We start from the raw sequence: 27,386 nt of genomic DNA, 5'->3' as shown, positions 1-27,386 counted from the left end.
GAGGTTACGCCACATGTCTGACGTCTCCAGATTGACCTGGATCCAAAGCCCACCCTGTAAGACTGGTCTCTCCTGGTGAGCACGGGCTGCATCCACCATTTCTTTGACATCCCTCGTGACACCCAGCATTGTGCTGTCCGTGCGGTAGCTGCTGAACACATATCTGCCGAGATGATGGAAAATGTGAAAAGGGTCACAGAAGTGCTGAAGAAGGGGCTAAATGCCCCACTCCAGGTCACCAGTAAAGACAGCGGGAAAGCCAGGCTCTGAGCGCCAATCTCCAGGCACAAAAGGGTCTCTTTCATGTTGGTAATAAAGATGCTTGTCAAAATGCCTTTTGATGTGGAGCTGGGAGGCTGACAGGAGCGTGCCGAGCCTCTCAAAGGCTGAGGTTCACTCAGTCCTTACCTTATCTCCTGGACTGAGCCAGGCCATGAATCAATGCCAGGGCGGTCCTCTCTCACCCCCAATTCAAGCCAAGGAAACAAAGAGAAGGAAAAACCACATTTAGTGAGTGCTTATATGTGCCAGGTGCTGTGCCAGTGCTTTACTGCTCAAAATGAGACGTGCTGAGGCCACCTGATAGTTAAGCTCAGTGATTAAATGCACAGGCTCTAGATCCACACTGCCTTAAACCCTGGCTCTACCATTCACTGCCTATATGACCTTGGGCCTCAGTTTCCTTATCTATAAAACAAGGATTAGATTATTGGTAGGACCGTTTTTGAAGGGTTATTATAAGGGTGAGGTGAGCATGTGGTTAATGCTCCATAAACATTAGCATGCATTAATCCAATGACACTGTGAAGTAGGTATCATCAACCCATTCTGCAGATGAGGATACTAAGGCTCATGCACATAGAATGCCTTGCCCAATACCACACAGCTAACAGGTTCAGACACTAGACTGGAATCTACATTGTTTATACTCCAGTCCTGGGCCCTGTACCATTCATATTGTCATATTACCAGGGGTCATGGTACCCTCAGCCTTGGGGAGAGGGGAAGGTCAAGCCCTTTGTCCTCTATAGGCCTTCTATCACTCTTCCATTGGCTTAGTTTTGTCACACACGCAAGTGAGCTGTAGGCACAGAGAAGTCAAGTCAGGGTTTCTTTGCTCATTTCTTTATTCACCACGTATTTATTGTGCCATGCACTAAGGTTTTGAGAACACAGTGATGAGCATGACAGACTTGGCCTCTTACCTTATGGAACTCAGTTTAGCAAGGGATCAGATATTTATCTAAGAGTCATGTACATGTGTAATTGTGGCTATACATGTGCTTAGAAGGAGTGATGTTGGTGTTCAGAGGGCCAACATGGGAGGAACTGACCATGGAAGGAGATCAGGGAAGGCATTTCTAAGGAGGTGATGACTGGGCTAGGGTATGGCTAATAATAGTGATTATGAACATGAAGAATGGAAGGAAAGCCATTTCAAGTAGAGAAAAGAGCATATGTAAGGGCCCTATGGCAGGAGGGAATACAGAAGCAGCAGGGACTAAAAGTGATTTGTGTGGCTAAGGCAGAGAGCAAGAGGGAGTGTGTTACAGGTGCAGTTAGAGTAAGGAGGAGCATGTTACAGGGTGTGGTTGATTCTGAAGCAGGCAGCTCTCCAAAAACACTGTTGAGAAACACTGTTCTAGAACATTGCCTGGCACATAACAAATGTTCAGTACAAATGTGATGAATGAATAAATGAATAAATGGGAGGACTGAGTCACTGGCTGAAAACAACCTATATTATAATAAGAGAATATTCTAGAATAGCAAAGGCACATAAAAAGAACTAAGGAAGTGCGTATAGGAATGCAGTTGAAGGCCCTGGAAGGCTTCCAGGAGGAGATGACTCTTGAGCTGAACCTTGGAGCCTGTGAAGACATTTTCCAGGTAGATAGAAGGGGAAGCCTCCCAGGCAGAATACACAGCATTGACTGCAGAGCAACTGAGGACCAGGGCACATCTGTGGGAGCTGCTGGGAATGATGCAGCAGGGGAGGCTTTCTCTGTCCACATGACCTGACCCAAAGCAGAGTCCACTGCTGGGCTCCATCAGATCTTTGGTGATTGATCCCTCACATCAGGTGACGCCCTTCGCCTGAATCTGTGCCAGAGCCCCCTGTGAGGGGCACCAAGCTCTATCTTACCTGCCCTAGACTGGATTCACTGAAAAGGGAAATGCATGTTTAATTGCCTTCTGATTAAACAGGTATTAAAATGACAACCACTGAGCAGAACATCAGTGAAACAAGACAAACTCTCTGGGAGTGAAGAAAGGGAGCAGTTTTGTCTGTAGGCAGATGTGGAGCCAAATCTGTCACCTGACCAAGGTCTAATGCCCTAGTTGGATGGGACCCTACACATGGTGAGAAGACACTGGATTGGTCTGAGATGCTTAAAAAGTTGGCGAGGAAGGTGAAGTGGGCAATCCCATCACCTGCTGTGATGCCCACCACCATCACCAAGCATTATTGCAGAATACAATAGAATCCTTCTGAGGAGGTTGCATCTGAGCCATGCTATAAATGACAAAGAAAGAGTATTCTGGGTAGAGGGAGCAGCAAGTGCAAAGGCCCTGTGGCAGAAAATTCTGGTGGGTCCTAGACAGTGACAGAGGCTGGAGGAACTGATGTGTATTGAGGGAGGGAGGAAAGCATTGAGAACAGGGAGAATACTGGGGCCCAGGTCATACAGTGCTGTATAGGGCAGGTAAGGAGGCCAGATTTTATCCTAAGGCTGATAGAAAGGTAATGAAGGGTGTTAAGCATGGAAATAACATGATCTATTATATATATATATATATATATATATATATATATATATAATTTATATATATATAATTTATATATATATAATTTTTATATATATATAAATATATAATTTATATATATATGACTCTGGCTGATATGTAGAGGATGATTCACAGGTGAGGAGTAGAAGCAGAGGCCAGCTGGGAGGCTGCTGTAACAGTCTGGGCAAGAGATGCTCATAGCTTAGACTACAGTGCTCCATGTGAACATGGAGAAAAGGGGACAGATTTGAGAGGTGTTCTGGCACACTCTGAAGGTAGAACAGTCAAGACCTGACCTCATATTTGAAGCTGAGCTGAAGGAGGGGAAGGAGCTAATGGGACACCCAAGTTATGATCATACCATGTTTAACGAGTCAGTCTTTTTATTTGATTTTTACAGGTTTGGAAACAGGCCTAAAGCAATCCTATAAATCACGTAGAGAAATAACCACTCAGCTTGGACCAGTCTGACCCAGGCCTTTGATCCCTAGCAGTTTGACCTCAGCTCCTACGCTCATAAACATCCCAATAAGCTTCCACAATCGCACAAGGAAGGCAGGAGAATCAGGAGACCAGGCCCAAGCACTGTTCAGCCACTCGCTGTGGGACTCAGGCAGACCTCTGTACATGTCTGACCCACCCTCAACTGTACAGCGGAAATTACAACAGCTTCACCAGGAGGGTGATGGGAGGATTACATGAAATTTACTCATTCATCCAATAAACACTTATGAAGCGTCCACCATGCGTGCCAGGTGCCATTCTAGGCACGTGATGCCAAGATGCATATCGATGAGCAAAACAGTAGAAGAATCCTGTCCCTGAGTTGCTTACACACCAGGAAGGAGACACGCAATAATCCTAATAAATAAGTACATTATCTGGTATTTTAGAAAGTAAGAAACGCTATGGGAAAACAAGAAGGCAGAGCAGGGTGGGGGGACATATGTAAATGTATGAAATCTGCACCTTAGACTTTCACAATGTCATATGTCAATCATACCTCACTGAAAATTAAGAGAATAAGCCATTGCAGCTATCGCAATTGAATAATTGTTCTATAAAAAATTGCACGTCTTGACAGATCTTTTATTTTTATGGCTTTCCTTGCTTGGGGACAAGAATCTCTGCTCCCTCAGTTAACTCCAGAAGACAAAAGTTCTTTCGACCCAGAGAAATGTCTGTCATCGTTAAAACAAAAGCAAACAGAAGTGCCTGGGTGGTTCAGTCGGTTAAGCATCTGACTTCTGCTCAGGTCATCATCTCCCAGTTCGTGAGTTCGAGCCCCGCGTCAGGCTCTGCGCTGACAGCTCAGAGCCTGGAGCCTGCTTCGGATTCTGTGTCTCCCTCTCTCTCTGTCCCTCCCCTGCTCATGCTCGCTCTCTCTCTCTCTCTCAAAAACAAATAAACATTAAAATAATAATAACAATAATAATAAATACTTTGGGTGAAACAGATGGAATAATACAAAAAGCTCTCTGGAATCCCAAGTTTAATAAAAAAGACAAAAAACAAAACAAAAGCAAACAAACGCACAACCTTCCCACTGCAAGCACTTGCTAAGTGGAAATGTAAGGTCCAGTTAAACAGCTCCAGCAAAGCAGCTCCACATAAATCCTGGAGCTCCAAAGCACCCTTTGTCCTGAAGCACCAGTTCTCAGTGGGGGTGGTGCTGCCCCTAGTGAAGTATCTGGAAATGTGGGTGGGGGGCATGTTTCAGATTGCCACTAAGCTCGCACATAAGTGTCCTGCCAGACACTTATTCCATGAAAAATAAACATCATGTGAGCCAAACTCTAACTTCTTTGTACAGGTAAACAAAAAATTATTTCCTGCATGGTTCAAGCATATACCGAATTTTAAAGGAATATAACCACTGGGTAAGTTGAGCAAAGGTTGTTCTTTGCTTTGTCCAGAACTTCACCAAAGGGCACCATTTCAGGAAACTGGGTCGTGGGCGGCAACACTGTGGATGGTATTTTTGTTGTTGGTGGTGACACCACACGTCTGTACAAGTCTGCCTTCATAGCTGTGACAAGTCACAGTGATTATATATAGAAGCAATTATCCGACTCTATCATTATGTTTTATAGTAGAGTCATATCTAAGCATTTACATATTGAAATATATACTACCTTATTACTCCTTTTAGTTTATTCTGTTATAATATTGTTAGGACATTATATTGACTTCTTGAAGTTATGTGTATATATAGATTCTACTATCTGTGAAATTCATTTCTGGGTAGTAAAGAGCATGTTATAAAAATTTTTTTTTCTTTTATAAAAAGGGGCACGGAGTCTGACTGAAGACTGATGTCATCTAATGCTACTACTGAGCTTTAGAAAGTATGCCCTGTGGATCTGGGCACAATTACTATCCAATCTCTCCATATTTCAAGAGAAACTAGGCATCCAGAAATATACGTGCAAGCTCCCAATTCTTAGAGAAATGGCACCAATTTTTAAATATAAACACACATTGAAAAGATCAGTGGTGTCAGAGATTTGGATGAAGGGAGGATGAATAGCCAGAGCACAGAGGATATTTAGGGCAGGGAAACTATTCTGCACAATACTATAATGGTAGATATGTGTTGTTATACATTTGTCCAGACCCACGGGATATAGCACACCAAGAGTGAACCTGAAAGTAAACTACGGTCCTTGGGTGATAACAATGTGTTAGTGCAGGTTCATCGACTATAATAAGTACACCTCTCTGGTGGGGATGTTGATTAGTGGGGGCGGGGGGTGCTCTGCATGGATGGGGACAAGGGGTCTATGGGAACTCTCTATGCTTCCTACTCAATTTCATTGGTGAACCTAAAACTCCTCTACAAATAAAGTATATTAAATATATATATTTCTATAAGCACTATTCAGGCCACAGAATCACATCTTTTGATTCAATGTAGCCTGACTATGATCTCAGCTTTAACACTAGATGTATTTGATGGGGAAACCAGAAGGACGGATGAGCCTCTGCCATGTGTATGTCATCACTGAAGTAGTCATTTATTAAACATATACTTTGTGCAGTTCTCTCTATATTACGCACTTTGTTTCACAAGAAGCTTCTAAGATAAACAGGGTCCATGTCACTGATGAAAAAACAGAGGCTTTGAAAAATCAATGGGCTTGGCTCAACTATTATGAATTATGGTAATTATTGCCCAAAACATTGTAGTACCTGCTGTTTGCCCAACCCTGTACACAGTGCATTTCAAATATTCTTATACCACAATCACCATGTTTAGAGGCATATATTTTTATGCCCACTTTATAGACCATGCAGCTGAGGCTCAGAGAGCAATACTGGCCCACGCCTTTCAGCTAGAAAGCACCAGAATAATCTCAGAATGATGCCAGGTGAGTCTGGTTGATTCCAAAGCTCATACAATCAACCAAACTGCTGCATTTCCTCTCTAAAAGATAAGCAATACTAACAGCAAGGGTCATTCACCTGTCATAGAAGGAGTATGACAAGTGATTTGTTCACTGTGTCTACACCAGAGACTGTCAGCCTTGATTACACAGAAGAATCAGCTGGATGTTTTAGAAAGTATCCATGGCCAGGTCTCATGTGAATGGTCTGAGATATGACCTGGGCATCAGGATGTGTAAAAAGTTCCTCCAGGTGATTCCAAGAATTATCATAATCAATCACCAAACCCCAGAGTTGGGTGGGAATCTTGGTGTCACCTCTTGAGCCAAGTCAATTCATTTCTCCATGCCTCAGTTTTCTCATCTGTGACACAGATACCGCTTATCCTCGGAGGCTTCTGATGAAATTAACTATGACTTCCAGGTGACCCACGCACTGGGCCAGGTCAATCAATGGCTTTCCACTCTAACTTTGTACTAGAATCATCTGGGGGTTTTCTCTCCTGGGTAAGGATGCCCAGGCTCCATTCTCAAAGATTTGTTTTCAGCTGATCCATTTGTTGCCTGCAGATTAAAGAGCCTCCCAGGTGATTCGAATATGCAGCAAAGGGGCAGAACCATGCAACCAGGTGTATCTAATGTCTTATTTTGCTTGTAAAGTAACTGAGGCTCACAGAGGTAAAATGACTTACTCAGGGTCACACACCTAGAAAATTGTGCTTTTAGCCACTATTCTATGATACCCGAAAACTTAGAAACCTCTTTCCTGTCACTAAATACAGATTGTCGAGCCAGGGAGTCACAAGATCTCAGGGTAAGTATGTCCGTTAAAGGCCACCCCAGTCCCACCTACCCTCTGATGTAACCTCTCTCTCCAAGTGGTCACCATAGTTCTACTTGGATTCCTCCAGGAACAGGGAGATCATTAGCTCTCAAGCTGCCCACTCCATCGTGGGGCAGTTCTGACACTTAGAACTGCCTTACTTACTACACAGCCTGTTGAGAATTCTGAGATAGATCTATTTTAACTGATACAGAAAAATCTCCAAGAAAAATTAGTAAGCAGAAAAAGCAAGTTAAAGACTACATGCCTGGTATGATCTAATTATTATGCAAAATACAAAAACCTTCTCAGTGTGTATGTAATTGCATAGGAAAAATATCTGGTATCATAAGAACAAATCAATAACAATGGTTAACTTTAATAAGGAGAGGGGAATTCAGAGGGACAGGTGCATATTTTTTTCTGAATTGTAATGCTTCATACCTAATAGATTGTTGTGAAAATAAAATGAAATAAAGGAAGTAAAATACTTAACACGTGCCTGTCATTATAGGCACATTCAACAAATGTTCCTTAAATAATTTTTTTTGAGAGTGAAAGAGAGAGAAAGAGAATCTTAAGCAGTCTCCACATCCAGCACGGAGCCTGACACAGGGCTCGATCTCACCACCATGAGATCATGACCTGAGCCAAAATCAAGAGTTGGGACACTTAACCAGCTGAGCCACCCAGGCGCCCCTTGCCAAATATCTTTTAATCACAGAAAAGTTTCAAAAGGATGTCAGTGGTGATTACAGATTTCTTTTTGCTTACCCATTTTTAAATTTTTCTAAAATGAGCATTTATTATTTGTTAACAAGAAAGAAAAAGAAATCACTTCTGTATCAGCTGAGAATACATTTGGCTGCAAGTAACAGAAAAATCTTTACAGTGGCTTAGACCAAAAAAAAAAGGGGGGGGGCAGGATATCTCTTAACAAGATGTCAAAATAGGTGGCTGCTATTCAGTCATCAGGGACCCAGAGCCATTGGCCATTCTTAGCACATCAGTGTTTATCACTATGCTTTTCACTTCATGGTCTTAGGGTGGCCCCTGCGTCCGAAAATGCTGCATCCAAGCAGAAAAAGGGAGGGGGGATGGTGCCAGCTGTATGTTTTCCCTTTTACTGGGAGATACCCTTGTTCCCAGAAGTACCCACAGCAGACTTCCATTTAGGTCCCATCGACCTGATTTGTGTCACTTCTCCCTGCAAGGCACACTGGCAAAGGAAGGAACAAGAGTGTCATGATTGGATTCCACTCATCATGACTCACAGCCTAGAACTGGGTGTACCACTGCCTGTTTAAACATAAAATGTTCCAATATCAAGAAGGAAGGGGGTTTAGGCACTGGGTACACAAGGGTCTTCCATTTATGAAGCCTGAAGCTCCACCTCAAACATCCAGATTGATCATCATTGTTATTTACAAAAATACATGCATTATTAATAATTCCACTTGTAGGCTGCTTACAGTGTGACATACAACTTACTTAAAATCTCATGGGGAACCCAGCAGGGTCAGGGCTGGGATTTACAGACTTCTGCCTGTGGAGATGAATAATGCTCATTCCCCCAAGTATTTATTTACATCCAACTAAAATATAAGACAGGGGTGGGGGGTGGAGGGTTGGGGATAAATATGAATCCTATCTGTAGTGGGGGTGTATACATGTTCAAACACTGTCTGACAGATAAATGGACAAAGGGGAGCAGGTAACAGAAACCCAGTTCTAAGGAGGGATGGCTTAGGTCCTGAGAGAAATTTCATCGTAAAAGGAAAAGGAGACTGGAGGAGACTTAACAACAAAATCTGAAGGGCGGAGGGAAGCAGGAGGTTTAGGGAACATGCACCAGCTGGAACTAAGCATAACCCAAATGATGGGATATATGTGTGTGCGTGTGTGTGTGCGCCCTGGGGAGAAAAAGAGCTTTACGAAATAGTGATGTAAAATCTCATCTTGAGTATAGAAAGGATGACAAATTTGTCTTCTCCCTTCACAACAGATACTGAGCTCCCATGACGGTGTGAAAATCAAGAGCCCAGAGAGCTACACAGAAGAGAGTGAGAGTTCTGGTTCTGGAATCAGACCTCTTAAGTGTATACCTCACGCCTACCACCTCTGTGACCTTGGGCCTGATGCTTACTTAATCTCTCATCAGTTTCTTCCTCTATAAACAGGAAATAATAATAATAATATCTACCTTGAAATACTGTCATGAGCATTAATAAGCCTAGAAATACCTGGCACTTACTAAGCTCTTGTTATTTGATAGCCATTGAAATTATTGGGCAAAAGAGTCAAGATCACCCACAATCCCAGGGTGGGTCTCAGAATGGTTAAGGCCAGCTGCTATTAGAAGCCAGAAGTGGCCTGAGCGTGCTCACGTAACCCTCGCCAGTGAGCATGTGATCACGCCTGGAGCACTGCAGAATTTGAAGGAACTCAGCCCGGCAAACAAAACCACGCCAGTCCAGTCTTTTTGCAGCTCTTGGTCAGAAATAATGAGCATCCGATTCGTGATCTACTGAAACACTCTTTAAAGGACCCTTTTGTCTGACACACCAACTCTCCCCATACCTTGTCAGCACATTTCTCACTACTGAAGATTCATCCAAACCTCCAAAACCCCCTACCCACCACATATCCTCTCCTCTCCTAAGACTCTGCTGTCTTTTCTCTCTGACAAGCCCATTTTTAGGTAATTCAACAGATATGTCCTTGTGCTGGGCACAATTCTTGGCAAAGGGACACAGGAATGGCAATATGTGGTCCCTACACTGAGGAGCTCATCCTCATATCCCCCTGTCTCAGCCACTTCCCAGGATAGAGGATATCCCAGACTACCCTGGACCCAGACCAGAAGCAGGTACGCAACCCATTAGAGTTCTCCTAAAGACCCCTGGCAGATGACAGGAATGCAGCTGAATGACTATTTGCAGCCTCTCCATGACAGTCTGGGGAATGAAGACACTTAGTTGACAGTGGCCTTGGCAGAGCCATAGAGAGATCTCAACACATTTATCACCAGCTGGGGAGCTGCTGTTCAGCCTCACTGACCTGTAAAATCCACACTAAACTCAGGGCTGGCTCTTCAAGCTTCTGAATTTGATTTAGACCCTAGGAAGGGCCCCCAAGGCCTGATAGTGACAAATCACCATTTCTCAGTACTATTCCACTTAATGTGGATGTTTGAAGATTGCTACAAGCCACTGGGGAGAGCCAAACTTGCCTCACCTATGAGGCACCCCCCAAATGCCTCCTCAGTTTGGCACTTCTCCCCCATAAATTCATCACATTTGGAATATTAGGCCAAAATCTGTCTCCTCTGATAGAATATAAGCTCTGGGAGAGCAGGGATCATATTGGACTTATTCATGGATGTACCTCCAGCATCATGCCCTATGTGTTGTCCATAGTAAGTGCTCGATAAAGACCCACTGATTTCATCATACATGATACTACTTTCACAACATACCTTGAAAAAAATACAGTCAATACTGAGTCAGTACCAAATAGGATGCTAAGTGATTTACATTCATCATCTTAAACAAAAGGTCAGAGAGATAGGATTTATATCCTAACAGCCATTTCCCAAACGAATAACTTTGAGCAAAGATTTAACCTCGCTGGGCCTCTGTTTCCTAATCTGTGAGAGCATACAATAATAATACCAATGTGTCTGCGAGGTGCACAGCATAGCAGCAACGTTTTTAAAGAGAGCCCAGGCCCCCCTCCACTTACCCAAACTTTAACTGCTCATGCCCATTAATTCCCAGTAATCCCACTTCCAGGAGTTTCTCCAATAGAAAAGTTTGCGCGCCTGTAAGAGGACAATGAGCAAGAATGTTCACTGCAATGCTGTTTGAAACAGAGAAAACTTTATAGTAACCTACGTGTCCATCAGCCAGGGATGGTCACACAAATCACAGTACTAGGCATTCATTTCCTGGGGCTGCTGTAACAAATTACCACAAATCGGGTGCCAAAAACAACAGACATTTATTCCCTCACAGCTGGAGGCCAGAAGTCTAAAAGCAAGGCGTCCGCAGGACCAGGCTCCCCTCCATAGGCTCTCGGGGAGAGTCCGTTCCTGGTGGCCAGGAGTCCAGTTTCTGGTGGCCATCAGCATTTCTTGGTTTGTGGCCACATCTCTCTCTGCTTCATCTCCACACGTGCCTTCCCTGTATGTGTCTGTGTGTAAAATCTTTTGCATCCCCCTTACAAGGATACATGGGATTACGTTTAGGGCCCAATGATAATTCAGCATGCTCTCCACATCTCAAGATCCTTAATTTAACCACATCTACAAGTCCCTTTTTCCAAGTAAGGAAACATTTACAGGCTTGTTATGGACTGAATGTCATGCCCCCGACCCCACAAATCCATAGGTCGAAATCCTAGCCACCCTCAGCATGTGATGGGATTTCCAGATGGGGAGGTAATTAGTGTTAGATGAGGGTGGAGCCCTTGTGATAGGATAGTGCCCTTATAAGGAGACACACCAGAAAGCTTGCTCACTCTCCCCTCCAAGTGCACATCAAGAAGAGATCACAGCAAATAAATGGCTACCTAGAACAAAGAGAAGAGCCCCCCGAATGAAACCCACCTTGCTGGCACTTTGATTTTGGATTTCCTAGCTTTGAGAACTGTGGGAAATAAATTCCTGTTGTTTAAGCCATCTGTCTGTGATGTTTTGTTATGGCAGCTCAGGCAGACTAAGAGAAGGTTCCAGGCATTAGGATATGCACATATCTTTGGGCCACCATTCAGCTCACGACATACAGTATATGAGGACTACAAGGCAGTCATCAAAAGGAACAAAGCTATTGCGTTGCTCAGTGATAGGTGATCATGACTTGCCCTGGAGAGTTAGAAGTGGAGACTGAACAAAGGGAACAAATTCTAGATGGTTCTGACAGTAGAGCTGATCAGACTTACTTACGTTTTGAATGTGGAGGATGAACAAAAGAGAAGACTCCTTCTTTAAGTCACTGCAATAGGAAAGAGACCCAGAAGGTCTAAGGGCTAAGCCTAGATTCTGAATATATACATATTTTTAATTTCTTTTTGGAGCATAATATACATACAGTAAATATGCAAAGCTTCCATACACAGCTTGATGAATTTTTACATTTGTATTCACCCATATGCCAACCATGCAGAGTACCCTATATAACATGATCAGCATCCCAGAAGGTTTCTTTGTACCCATTCTAATGTCTGCATAAAGGTAACCATTTTGATGTTTATACATTTAGATGTTCTCAGATTCTTAAAAATCCTTGTATATTTTGACTTCTATAGGTGTGGATGTTTTTGAACCGCATACAGACAGAACTTTTTCACATTGGGCTTCTCTCACCTGTCATTACATCTGTGAGGTTCATCCATATTGCTGAATGTATTCATACTTTGTTTTATTTTTTGCTGTGTAGTATTCTATTGTATCAAGATGAAACCCATAGGGTTTGCTGATGGGGCATGGAAGGAGAGGGTTTGGGGCTTTTCTTCTGTGTCACTGCAAGATGGAGTTGCCATTAACCTGACATGGATTACCCTGGGGGAGGTGGGCAGAAGATAAAGATCAGGAGCACGGGTTTTTTTTAAGTTTATTTCTTTATTCTGAGAGAGACAGCAAATGAGCAGGGGAGGGTCAGAGAGAGAGGGTGAGAGAGAGAATCCCAAGCAGGCTCTGCACTGTAAGCACAGAGCCCCATGTAGGGCTTGAGCCCACAAACCATGAGATCATGATCTGAGCCAAGATCAAGAGTCAGACACTTAACCAACTAAGCCACCAAGGTGCCCAGAAGTTCAGTTTTGAACCTGGTAAACTTGAGTTGCTTACTAGACATCCAAGTGTTGATGGTGAGTAGGCCATTAAATCATCAAGTGATGAATTACAACAAGGTGGGGTAGCGGGTGATGGAGAGATGACAGGAGATGCAGAGCTTGGGCAGGGCATGGGTGGTGTTGGGAAGGGTAGGAAGTAGCATGTATGAGCAAGCAGCATGCCTACCTTTCCTCAAGGAGTAGGAGGTATGTGCAAGAAAAGCAGCCACCACCTGAGAGGGCTCTGGGGGAAGCTGTGTCCTTAGGGACACATTAGAGCAACAGGGGAAAGAGGATGTCTATAGATATTGTACTGCACCAGGCTCACAAATTTTCCAGGAGCTTCTCGTCCACTCATAACAGACAGGATTATGGTGCCATGCATCATGACCATCCCCCATGCTTGCCAAGCGAATTAGCTCCTGAGTCTTGTTCACAACACACAGCGTAGGCTTGACCGAGAATCAGGACACCAGAGACCCAAACCCATGTCTGCTGCTAAAGTGATATGCGATATGAGGAAGGCCCTGCCATTCTCTGACCTCAGCTCCTGCCTCTATAAAAGGGACAAGAAGAGTGTAGATTAAGAAAGTGTGGGTGTTGGGGTCAAGCAGACCTCATACAGTAAATGAGGTTGGGTCTTATTAGCACCCTCTTCTAAGAACAGTACCTGATTTTCTTTAAATGTTTATTTATTTATTTATTTTTGAGAAAGGGAGAGAGAAAGGGAGAGAATGAGCAGGGGAGGGGCAGAGAGAGAGAAGAAGACAGAGAATCCAAAGCAAGCACGACACAGGGCTTGAACTCATGAACCCTGAGATCATAACCTGAGCCAAAGTCAGATGCATAACAGATTTAGCCACCCAGGCACCCCAGTATTCTGATTTTTTTTAAGGAACCACCCCCCGCTCACACACACACACATGCATTCTCAGCCCTTGATGTTCAGATGGAGCTGATGACCACCCCCCCCACCCCCGCCGATCCATGCTTAGCCAATCAAAATCACAGTAATTTGTTTTGGGATGTACACATGACCTAATTAATGTCAATGCACACCAACCCTGGGATGTTGACTGAAACCACTGGGGGATGATGTTCCCTTCCATTGTACAACTCAGCCAGTAGACTATAAGCCTACAGCTGCTGGAGGGCATCATGCTTCTTGCAATATGGGTTAAATTGTAAAGAGCTTTTGATGCTCTGCTATGAAGTTGAGGGCATCTCCAATTTTTTCACCAAAGCATCTATATACAACTGAGAACAAATTCAATAGCTGTCCATTCTGAAGTGCTGAGCTCGTGAACTGAACTACAAAATTTCCCCAGCAGCATTTGTCTTAGCTTATGTACATGCATGTGTATTTTAATTATTTGCTTATACAAATACAAACAAAACTATTTATTTGTGTGTGTGTGTATATATACACACACACACAAATATATGTACATATATATACATACACACAAATACACACACACACATATACACACACACATACACATACATACATGGCTTTCTGTCTCTCCTGGTTCACTGTCACCCATCTTCAGGGCTTCAGGTGTCCCAGTTTAAGAAATATGGCTTTAAATAAGAGGGAGACACAGAGGTTTTTGTGGAGTGGCATAACCTGACCTTAACTGTAGGTTTAGAACATTACTCTGGGCCACGATACCTTTTGTCCATAATTTCCAGGCTCAGGGTTGCAGCAAATACCCCTTACATCCCATGTGAACCTTGATAAGAGGTCCAGGCTGTGACCTCATTCTGGAATGTTCCAGGCACCCCACTCATTTACTCATACTCAAGGCTTCTTCACACGTCAGGCTGACCTTTCCCAAGGACACCAGAGTCCTCATTGCTCCCATGAAATTTTTATTTCCCCATGGGGCCACACACTATGGGGAGATAGCTACATCCCTGCTAAATTGCTTTGATAAAGTTGACTATGGACCACATTACTGAGCTTTTGGAAGTCACATTAAGGCTTTGAACTAAAATCTGTCTTAATACCGACCTAATCCTCAGGAGGATCCACTTCTACCTTCTTGGGGTCACCCTGACATATGTGGAATCCTTACATTCTAGAAGAGTGACCCATAACTACTTGGGGGAGTTTGTCACAGACCCTTTTAAGAACATGAAGGAAAGGCCTGGACCCTTCTAGCCAGGAGAAAATATCTTTGGGGAGCATGGTATACACAAAAACCCCATTCGGAGGCTAGGTTAAAACCAAGGGATGAGAACATCAAGACTGAAAGAAATATTGAAAATTATCTGACCCAGCTGGCCTACTAAATAACAATAATTATCATGATTAGAAGAGCAACTGTCTATTCAGTACTTACTATGTACTCTGCTAAGACTTTACATACATCATGTCATTAAATCCCCACAATAACCCACCCTATTAGGTACTATTTCATCCCCACTTTACAGATAAGGCAACTGAGGATCCCAGAGTCTAAGTCACTGCCTGTGGTTAGGGAACAATTGAGTGTCAGAAGCCAACTGACTCCTACATCCTTGCTTATAAGTGCCATGCATTAGTGCCTGTCATTCATAGTGCTTGTGGTCAGCCTTGGTAGCAAGTTACAGGAGCCCACTGAAGCTACTACCTTAAGAACAAGGGGGGTTGTTACAAGGAAGGATATCAGGATGTTCCAGAATCCACAGGCAAGGAATTAGCTGGACTGCAGGAATCATCTAGAACTAGGTGCAGTTTTGCCATAGGAACCAAAAGGGCAGCTGTCTGTTATGGATTGAATGTTTGTGTACCTCCCAAAATTTATACGATGAAGCCCTAATCCCCAATATGACTGTATTTGGAGATAGAACCAGTAAGAAGATGATAATGGTTAAATGAAATCATAAGGGTCAGGCCCTAATTTGTTGGGCTGATGCCCGTATAAGAAGAGGAAGAGACACAACAGGAAGGCAGCTGTCTGCTAGCCAAGAAGAGAGCCCTCACCAGGAACAAAACCCTGCCAGACCTTGATGTTGGACTTCCAGTCTCCAAAACCATGAGAAAATAAATTTCTGTTGTTTAAGCCATCCAGTCTATAGTATTTTTTTATGGAAGCCCAAGCTAACTGAAACACCATCTCCCTTTTTCTCTCTTTCTCTCCCATTCTTTCCTTCCCCCTCTCCCAGCAAAAAAAGAAAATCAGCAAAGGGAAAGCTTAGGAGCTGGGTTTCCCTAGCATGAAGACTAGGTCACCAGCCAGAGACGACCTCTCAGAATGACACATACCCAAAATGAGTGAAACCCTGAAATTGCAAGGGTCTCAAACTTAAATGCATCAAGGAGCCAGGCAGTGAGCTGAAGTGAGTGAAATGTGTTGGCTGTGCACACGAGGGAGAGGTGGGAACTAAGAGCCCCACGAAAAGCACACAGACACATCTCAACATCAGCCAGCCTTGCTCTGTTGATGTACAAGTCAAATGCTGGCAGATTGCACCCTCTTGTTTCCAAAAAAGAAACTCCTGACCTGTATTTTCATGTGCAATCTCCAGATTTTTTAAACATTTCACACTTGTACAGTTCAAACTAAATACATGCATGGGCAAGCTATTTCTAGACTGAGGGCAGCCAGTTTGTGTACAAAATCCACGTAGAATCCATTTGGGAGGGAAGGAGGACAGCCAAATGAGGACATGCTATGCAGTCAAGGGCTTGGGTTCAAACCCTGCATCCAACACTCACTTTCTGTGTTACTTAACAGGTCACTTAATTTCTCTTATCCCTCTGAGCTCATCTTCTTTTAGTCCTGTTGTTTCTAACATTTTGCCAAAACAAATAACGCTGCTGTAAATCACACTGTACACATGTCACTCTGTATCAGGCAAGTGTATCTGAAGGATGAATTCCTGAAGGGGAGACTGCCAGGTGTCACAAGCTGGATTTTTTTTTAGAAGAGACACTAAGGTAGTTTGGGCTGCAAAGTGTTTGTTAGGAACATATGTCCACACAAAAATTTACAAGTGACTATTTACAGCAACCTTACTGATTAATAGCCAAAAAAATGGAAACAAATCCAAGTGTACATCAACTGATGGATGGATGAATAAATGGCACAACCATCCAATAGAATAAATAGTGTTTGACAATGAAAAGGAATGGGCTACTGACACATGCTACAATATGAATAAACACTAAAAACAATATGCTAAATAAAATAAATCAGACACAAAGGACTGAATGATTCCATTTATCTGAAGTGTCCAGAATAGGCAATTCTTTAGAAATTTAAAGTATATTTGTGCTTGCCTAGAGCTGGAAGGTTGGGGGCGGGGGATGAAAAAATGAGTGCCAATGGGTATGAGGTTTCCTTTGGGGTGATGAGAATGCTCTAAAATTGTGATTCACAATTCTGTGAATACACTGAAAATTAAACTGTTCACTTTAAATAGGTAAATCATGTGGAGTGTACATTATATTTCAAGAAAGTTGTCCAAAAAAATATTGAAGGGAAGGAAGAAGAAGCAGGATCGGGCAAACAAAAGAGCATAAACTGCAATGCAGCCCAACAAAGCCACTCAACCAGGCAGAGAATGACTGAGCCCAAATAGCCAAGCCTCCTACCCTGTCTTGCTCAGTTACTGGATGTTGACTGCTCCAGAAAGCCGTGACCTTGGGTGAGGGAGCTCTCTGCAGCTGTCAAAGGAGCTGACAGTTGGAAGCCATCTGCTGACCACACTCCCCACAGTAGGGTGGCATGTCCTCCCTTGAAGGGGAATCTGAACAGCACATCTCCCTGTGCACCAACCCAAGTCAAAAGGCAAACAATGAATTTTGATAACTACAGCCATACCTCAGGATTGTCGCTGTTATCATTGACATGGAAGAATTCCCTAACCACCAGCAATATTTTTATATCTGGCAGGTGGCATACTATTGAACAACAGTGGGGGATACAGTTTAGAAGACCACCCTGAGGAATACCCGTAACGCCACATAAAAGACTTGTTATTTTCTCCTATAAGGATCAGGAGCCCTGCCGTGGTTCTGTTGTTTTCCCAAGAGAGCTGACATGATGTAAAGCTGTATTTTAGAAGACTCACTTTAGTGAGAGTATGCAAGATGGATTAGAAGGGGGAAACCCAGAATACAGGGAGACTAATTAATAGCTTGTTGGTTGGAACCACCCAGCCATGGGGTGGGGAGGGTGGGTGGTTGCCCCCAACAGGAAAGGAAGGTACAGAGGGAGGAAGTTTTGCATACGCGGGAACTGATGAGACCAGAGCATAAAGGAGAAGGCAACTCCTTTCAGTTCGAGCCGAGGGGCACTGGATGGATGATGTCCTGGCCCTATCCAGCCATGATGTTGACTTGGTAAGAATCTTCCCCAACCACCCACAACCTTCCATATCCACTATCACCACCATCACTTCTTGCTTGGATAACTCTACACCGTTCTTGCTGATCTCAGAACATCCACTCTGGCTTCCTGCAATCTATTCTCCTTAGAACAGCCAGAGGGACCTTCTTAAAACTTAATTCAGGTCCGTCACCCCTGCATTCAAACTCTTCCAACTGCACCTCACTGTCCTGGAGATAACGAACTATGGCTGCAAGGTCCTTCATTAGCTGCCCCTGCCCACCTCTCCAGCCTCATTTCTTACCACTCCCATTACTTTCCTTACTGAACTTCCTTTATTCTCTGAAGGTTCCATGCTCCCTTTTGCCTCTGAACAGCACACACATGCTATTCCTCTGTGCTTCAATATTCCACAGTCTCTAGTCTACTCCTACTTAAACTATAGGTGTCCAGTTAGATGTTGCTTAATCCAGGAAGCCTTCCCTGACCACCATCCCTCAAGACTTGGTGAGATGCCTATGGCAGATTGCGCAAACCTAACACCAAATAATTCCTCCGTCTCCATGTGGGCCCACAGTGCTCTTCCCAACACGAGATGCAAGGTTCCCCTCAGTCTTTGCGTCAGGCTGGCTGTTGATTTGCTTTAACCAATAGAGGGCATCAGAAGTGACTTTGTAGAGCTTCAGATTCTAGACCTTAAGAGGCTACAAAGCCTCTTCTGCTTTCAGTCAGAAGTCCAGGAGACAGAGGCACCATGGGGAGGAGAACCAAGGTCCCAGATTAGGAGTGAGAACCAACACCATGAGAAGAATGGCTCAGCCACTCCACCAAGTCCTTGGATAGTCAAACCATCCCTCTGAAGTACTATATATGTGACAGGCCATCTAGATCCTCCAGTTGCCCAAGCCAAGGCCACATGGAATAGCAACAAGCCATCCTTCTGAGCCCTGCCTGAATTCCCAACCCACACAGTTGTGATTCATAAACTATTTGTTTTAAGCCCTTGTATCTTGGAATGCTCTGTTATATAGCAACGGATAACTGATAAAATGCCCCTCCTATTAGCTCCCACAGCACCTCCCTATCTCTTCTGCGTGGCCTCCACTTTATTACCTTCATGGTTGCTTGCTTACCTCCTCCACCTCCACCATCCACATACACATTAGCATCAGGAGGAAAAGAGCTAAGCTGTGTCTTGTTAAGCACCACCTCTCCAGGGCGTGGCCGATGGTAGATGCTTATTAAGTATTTGCTAATAATACAATCAGTCAAGACAGGGATAGTCTAAGCAGATCCACTACCTCCCTTAATAAAGCCAAGCCATCTGTCAAGGTTACCAGGGAAGGGTGAATTCCCACATGGCAAGAAGTGACTAGACCTATTTACCCAGGCTTTCCCTCTTCCCTTCCCCATATTTAGTCAATCACTGGCTCCTTCGGATAATCTGGACTTTTTTTTTATGAAGGAAGTTTTGGGTGCCTTTATCTTTAAAAAATTACAATAGGGCCGCTGGGTGGGTCAGTCCATTGAGTATCCAGCTTTGGCTCAGGCCATGATCTCATAGTTCATGAGTCTGAGCCCTGCATTGGGCTCGCTGCTGTCAGCACAGAGCCCTCTTTGGATCCTCTGTTCCCTCTCTCTCTGCCCCTCCCACCCTCATGCGCTCTCTCTCTCTCTCTCTCAAAAATAATAAACAATAAAATTAAATTTAAAAGTTATAATAAACCCATGAACATCCATTGCATGTTAAATACATGCCTGGAAGTGTGCCAACAACCTGTATAAGTTTCCAAGGGCTGTTGTAACAAATTACCACAAATTTGGTGGCTTAAAACCATGCAAATTTATTCTCTTACAGTTCTGGAGGCCAGAAATCCAAACCAGTCTCGCAGTGCTCAACTCAAGGTGTCAGCAATTCTGATTCTGTCTGGAGGCTCTAGGGGAGAATCCCCTTCCTTGCATCTAGCAGCTCCTGGAGGCCAGCTGCATCCTGGGCTCAGGGCCCCCCTCACAACACTGCAACCATCGTTCCATCCCCACTGCCTCCTCTGTACTCAGAGCTCCTTCTGTCTCCCCTTTTTAAAGTCATTTGTGATTACAACTAGATTCACCCAGATAATCCAAGAAAATCTCCCCACCTCAGGAGATCCTTAACTCAATCACATCTGCAGAGTCCCTTTTGCCATATAAACTGACAATTGGAGGTTCTAGGGGTTAGGGTGTGAGCATCTTTGGTGGTCTTTTTTCAGCATACCACAGCACGAACTCACTCACTGTCCTGAACACCACCACGGTGAAGTTCTTTTGTTCTCTCCATTTTAAAGAAGAAGACACTGAGATTCAGAGAAGCAAAGTGACTGCTTTAAGGGTGCCTGGGTGGCTCAGTCGGTTAAGTGTCGGACTTCGACTCAGGTCATGATCTCACAGTTCATGGGTTCGAGCCCCCTGTGGGACTCTGCTGACAGCTCAGAGCCTGCAGCCTGCTTCGGATTCTATGTCTCCCTCTCTCTCTGTTCCCCCGCACCCCGGCTCATGCTCCATCTCTGTCTCTGTCTCTCAAAAATAAATAAAACATTAAAAAAAAATTTTTTAAGTGACTGCTCTAAGTCTATGGCCAGGCCATGCTGGGAACAAGTTCTGTTGGACTCCTAACCCCTCTGCTGAGATCCCCTTGTATCACTGTTTATCATATGGGCTGACAGCAGTATTTAAGGACAAATCCTTCAGGAGGAGATGAAGGTCAGGGAACTCTGACTATAAGGTCCAACCACACTTCTCTCTCCATAAAAGGTTTGTTGATTTTCTTTGGGGCCACCATGGAGGACTAGGGTGGTGTTTCACTCAAGAAACCAATGGGAAAGTCTGCCATTTTGGATGTGTTGGGCTGGAGGTCACACTGGTGAGCTCTCAGGACAACTGAGATTGCTTCAAACACCTGGGAAACCATGTCTCCACTCAAGGCTGTACACCATGCACATGTGGCAAGAGTATGAGTTCTTCTCTTCCTAAGGGCCTTTGGAACCCCATTCTTCTCCCATGTCTGCAGCTTAGTCACGAGGTAAAGCAAGGACAGATTTGCCCCAGTATAAGGATGCCTGATGGTAAAGAGTTCAAGGCAGCCAGTGCCTCTGGGCCAGACTGCTCCTCCACCTGTCTCTTGGGGAACCCCACGTCCTCGAAGCACCCCTCAGACCCTCACCAAACCCAAACCTCATAGCCTGAAGCATCCTTAAAGGTAAGGATTATGTGCATTATCTTCTTAGTTCTGCACCTCAGAACTCAGCACATTTCCTGGCTCACATTCAACGATCAAGTAATTTGTATATGAGCTAGAAAGAGAGTAAAGAGAATAGACTGGATATAAAGGGAGGAAAGAAATGGCCTTTTGGTGCCAGTTATGCAGTCTTGGGCAAGTTACTTAACCTTTGAAAGCATCTCTCTTCCTTATCTGTAAAATGGGCATAATGACATTCTGATCACTAGCATTTACTGAGTACTTACTATGTGTCAAACCCAGGTCCAAATGCAGTATCATTTAATCCTTATAGCCTAAAAAGTAGCTAGCTACTCCTAGCTATACGCACTTTGTTTAATTTTATTGCCTATATTTATGCCCAAAGCTCACCCTAACTTTGTTTCATTTTGATCTTTGCAGTTCAGTTATTTAAAAAAAAAATTCATAGATGAAGAAACTAAAGCACAAAGTAATTAGGTAACTCGCTCAGGATCACACAGCTTTTAAGTGGTTGAGTCAGGATTTGACCCCAGTACTCTGCCAGCATGTAGGGTGGTTATGAGGACGGAATAGGATGATGGTGCCAGTATGTATGGCTTGTCCTTAGGGGTAAGAGAGGGAGACAGAGAAATGAGGACAATATCAGGTCTAGTCTCCACTCTCTCTGTTGTGCCTGCCTCCCTCCTCAAGTATACAGATTCAGATTAATCACCAGCTAATGATTACCCTTTTATTTATTATTTGTTTCATGGTATAATGAATACCACGAACTCACCACCCAAACCAAGAACCTAAATGTTATTAGCAATAATTTCATCTAACCACGTGCTCCTTCCTATCCCATCTCCTGCCTTTTTCTTAAAGGCACCATGATACTCAATGTTGTATTAATCATTCCATTGATTTTTTCTTTCATGTTTTCATATATATATGCCTAACAATAAATAAATTATGTAGTTCTGCTTGTCTTTAACTTTTTAATTTCTAGGTCTTTCAATTATAGGCTCTCGCTTCTTTTTAATGTAGTTGAATTTTATAAGTTCACCCAGGCCACCTTGTTGTGTGGGCTCTTTGGTGCACTAGGGCTCCAACTGCAGGTGGGGCTGGAATTCAGCCTGCAGCTCCCCCCGCCTTTTTTAATGTTTTATTTATTTTTGAGAGAGAGAGAGAGACAAACAGAGCACGAGTGGGGGAGGGGCAGAGAGAGGGCAAACACAGAATCCAAAGCAGGCTCCAGGCTCTGAGCTGTCAGCACAGAGCCTGACGCGGGGCTCGAACTTACGAACTGTAAGATTATGACCTGAGCCAAAATTGGACACCCAACTGACTGAGCCACCCAGACGTTCCTCCTCTGGCCTTTTTCTAATCAGCACAAAGGCACCATTCCCCAGCCAGGCCACGCACCTGTGAGGCTACAGCCACCTGAAGGGGGCATCTTTTTCTAATTTGAACAAAGGCTAACGAGGGCTCTGAGTTAACCTCCCATGGGCGGTCAGCAATCCCTCTCAGCCACTCCATGTTCAAGGTCAAAGTGGAGCACATGGAGCTCAGAGACAGGAAACGACCCACAGTGATGGCCTCAGGAGAGAGCTGTGTCATGAGACTCACTGTTCCTGCTAGAACTCGTCCGCCTCCCTCCATCTGTCCATCTCTAACCCATCAGGAGGGATTTCCTAATCAGGTTCCAGGGGCTTTAAGATTTATGTCAAGAGGCCTCGATTTATTGAATTAATGCTGCTGAGCAGAACGGTAGCTGTTAAACAGTGTGGAGATCTGGATTTTACAGCAATGTAACTAATAAGGCTATTAACACAAACTGGGCCTGCCGCTGGCATTTATAACACCATAAATCTCTCTTCCCACTGGAAGTATTTATGGGATGGCATGCACTCCAAGTTCACTGCCTTTGCTGTGCTCCGCTCTCAACACTGGGTGAGGAGGAGGTAAGGCCCGATACTAGGACTAGTCAGGAGGAAGGAGGGAGAGAACAGAGTCTGATTCTCAGCCCCCATGCCTTCTGTCACCTGGACATGCCAGCCATCGCCATGGGCAGACTGTTTTACGTTAGTACTTACGTATTTGCTTCCCGTTTGTGGAGCACTGACCATGCGCCGAGCCCTTTGCAAATGTAGCAACTATGAATTCCCTAGCATCCTCTCAGGAGTGAAAACATGCTAACTTCTGTGCGTGTGGATGTGTATGTGTTCTCCCACTGAACTAAACTTCTGTCTTGAGCCCCGCAAACTCTCTGAAGCAGAACATTTAATCTTGTCACTTCCAACTAAACACCACAGTCATTTTAGTGATTTTTATTTTTCTTATTGATTTCAGGTTAAACCAAGTCAGATTTTAGATGTTCTCACTCCTTTCCTCTCAGTGGGGAAGATGCCAAGTTCCAGAGGGTGTGCAAATGTCCCAAGCCATCAGTGGGCAGGGGTGGCCAGGTCTGTATTTTCATCTGTCTGTGTCCTCGAGGGCATCCACTGATATGTGACCCATGCCACAGTGTCACCCTCCACACTGGCTGACCCCTGGGATGGGACACACCTCATCCGGTCCTCACATCCTTCGCTGCAGTACCTGTGTCCAGGCCAAGGGAAACCTTGCAAAACTGTTATCTTATTCTTTCCCTCCCTTCCTCCTAATTTCCAAGACCCACTGAGGGGGCCACGGGCCATGACACTCCAAGGCCACTGGCAAGACACTCTGTCTCTGGACTTCACATGCCTGGCCATATCGCTCACCATGTCTATGCTCTGTCCAACTAGTGCACCATGATGCCACGAGGGCACTGGTGCTCTCTTGCCACCTCCGTGAAATCTGCCATCTCCCTCCCTTCCTTCCTTCTTTCTTTCCTGCTCTCCCTTCCTTCTTTTCTTCTTTTCTTCCTTCCTCCATCCCATTCTCCCTCCCTCCCTTCCTTCTCTCCTTCCTACCTCCCCTCCTTCCTTCCTTCATCCTTTCTTCTTTCCTTCCTTCCTTCCTACCTCCTTCTTCCCTCCCTCCCTCCTTTCCTTCCTTCCTTCCCTCCCTCTTCCTTCCTCCTTTCCTTCCTTCTTCCCTTCCCTCCCTCTCTGCCTGTCTTTCTTCCTTCCTTCCTTCCTTCCCTCCCTCCCTCTTCCTTCCTCCTTTCCCTCCTCCCTTCCTTCCTTCCTCCCTCCCTCTCACAACATATTGAGCTCTTCTCAGGCACTGTTCTAGGTACCTTATAAGATGTGCTTCATTACTCACATCACAGCTGAGCATGGTAAGATCCACTATTATCCCCCTATCACAGACGTAGAAACTGAAATCCAAAAGTGTAAGTCCCCTGTGTAAGGTCATGCAGCCATCAAGAAGTGGGACCCATACAGGCTTCACCAGGGCAATGAGACACCCACAGAATCTAAAACTAAATGTGGGGCCCTGCTCCCTAACACGCCTCTGGAGCTTCACCCTCGGGAAGGCACTGCTCAGAGTCCCACATGGGTGTCAGTGTTTAACTCTCCTCCCTTCTTCCAGTCTAGAGTTTGGCGAGTTTGGGGATAAATGGCTCCCTAGGAAATCTTCCCAAACTTTGGTTCCTATCAAGACCTTAGCCTTTTGGACTTCCAAAGCAGCAGATGTCACTGTATTCCTTTTTTCCTTTAGGACAATGGAGACTAAGTCCTGATCTAAAGAGAGTCTAGCATAAAAGGTGACCTTGAATATTTCAGGGACCAAAAAACCCCACAAAGGTGGAAGCTTCACTCTTCATCCATCCACATCATCACATTCAACATCACAGCAGCCCCACTGAGGAAGACAGAGTCCTTCCCTTTGTACAAGGGATCAGAGGCTCCAGAAAATTCAGGGGCTACTCCAGAAAAAAAGTGAAACTGACAAGTTGCTGAATGAGAATTTGGATTCAGTTCTGAGTTTCTGGGGAATCACTAACCTCTCTTGTGGGAGCAGAAACTAGCCTGTGTTTTTTATTTTTATTTTTTTGGTCTACTCAAATAGTGGAAAAACTGGTCCCAGTACAGAGCTATCCAGAGTTTGAGACTGTCTTCTGGGGGTTGGACCACACATGAGGATATGTGGCACAGAGAATGCTCAGCTGTGCACGCTTACCAGGCACCTTCTGTTGACGTGGAATTCAGAAGGTCCACTCTTCCGGCGCCTCTTAGCTTTTCTCCGTTGCCCCTTCCTCCTTCTTTGGCCCCCATTGTCTTATTCAAAATATTGTGAACTCCTACTATGTACAAGGCTCTGTTCTAGAAACTTGGGAGAGAACAAGGAGCAAGCCAGAGCCCCCCTCTCCCTCAAAATCTTAGTGCCTCAGGGTGACCAAGATGCAGACTGTTAGTTTGCAGACTGTTAGTAGCCCCACACAGGTCCTGGTACAGAGTAGGTTATCAGTAAAATTGATGAAGCGTTTTTAGTTCCCATCAATTACACAACCTAGAGATACAGGTGAAGACTCCAGAGTATCTCAAAGATTTGGACAGTTCTGTGCTCCCAAGACTCTCAGCAATACAGAGACATCAAGAGTGATCACTAAAAGCTTCAAGAATGGCTGATATAAAAGGAGACAAAGTAGATGAGAATATACCCAGACTTGGACAGGAACCCAGACATAAGTTACTGCTAGGAAAGGAGAAGGGGCCTCACGTGTTCTGAGAGCCTACTCTGTGCCAGGTCCTGGCCTAGGCACTTAACCTGTTTTGAATCTTACAACAGACTATGAGATGGACACTCCTGCCAACCTTGCAAATTATTTCTCATCTATGAAAAAGGGTCCTCTTATTGTCAGTATCCTGTGGACAAGGAGTGTCTACCTCCCATGGGTGTTGAATTAACCTTCACGAGCAAAAGTAGGGTAGAATCCTGAGCCCTAAATGCAGCAGGGATAGAGTTGGCTAGTTTGTTCCATTTTCTCAAATATCTTTTTTGTTACAATAATATGCCATTTTTCTTTCTTCTTACTCAATACACCATACATGGTGTGAAATTGGAAAAAATGCTAATAAGCAAAACACAGAAGAGAAAAGACACCCTTAATCCCATCATTAAGAAATATTCACCCTCAGGTGCCTAGGTGGCTCAGTCAGTTAAGTGTCTTGATTTTGACTCAAGTCATGACCCCAGGACCATAGGATCAAGCCCCAGGGCAGGTTCCTCATCAGGCTCTGCACTAAGTGTGGAATCTGCTTAAGATTCTCTCTCCCCCGCTCTCTCTGCCCCTCCCAAGCTCATGCTCTCTCCCTCTCTCTCTCTCGTAAAATAAAATAAAAATAAAATAAAAATAATAAAATAAGAAATACTCACCCTAACTACTGTGGCATTCACTTCCCAGGTGCTACACACACATATATATACCTATACATACACGTACACCCACACATACAATAACACATACATATGTGTGACACATGACATGACACATTCAGGTCACATGTGTATATCACATGCAGGCCATAAATAGATATTCTTATACACGTGCTAATATATTCCTATTCATATACATGTGTGTATCTTGTGCGTGCACATATATATTACATATGAACTGTATATAATACATGTCAAGTATATCTCATGTGCATATGTGTGTGCATATCATATACATATACATAGGCTATATATCATGCACATATACATATCCTATACACATTTTTTCAATAAATAATTTTTTACATTATGATCGTGTTCTAAAATTTTCTCATTTCACTAAAAAATACATAATAAATATATTTTCTGAACATTACATATTCTTCTATAACATCATTTTGAAGGCTCCAACAAAAGCGACTATATGTGCATGCCACATTTTGTTTACCCTGTCCTAGCTGTTGTTAAACACTTAGCTAGTTCAGTAGTATAAAAAATGCTGCTGTGAACATCTTCAGAGCTACATCTTCAAGTGCATTTGTGATAATTTCCCTAGAATAGATTCCCATAAGTGAAAGTTTAGTGTTGGGTGGGAGCTTTGCATATATAGAAGGCTTGTGATGCATTAAATATACATATATATTTGGTTT

Source organism: Acinonyx jubatus, chromosome D3, assembly GCF_027475565.1.
Source record: "Acinonyx jubatus isolate Ajub_Pintada_27869175 chromosome D3, VMU_Ajub_asm_v1.0, whole genome shotgun sequence".
Classification (NCBI taxonomy): domain Eukaryota; kingdom Metazoa; phylum Chordata; class Mammalia; order Carnivora; family Felidae; genus Acinonyx; species Acinonyx jubatus.
This window is presented reverse-complemented; position numbering follows the sequence as displayed.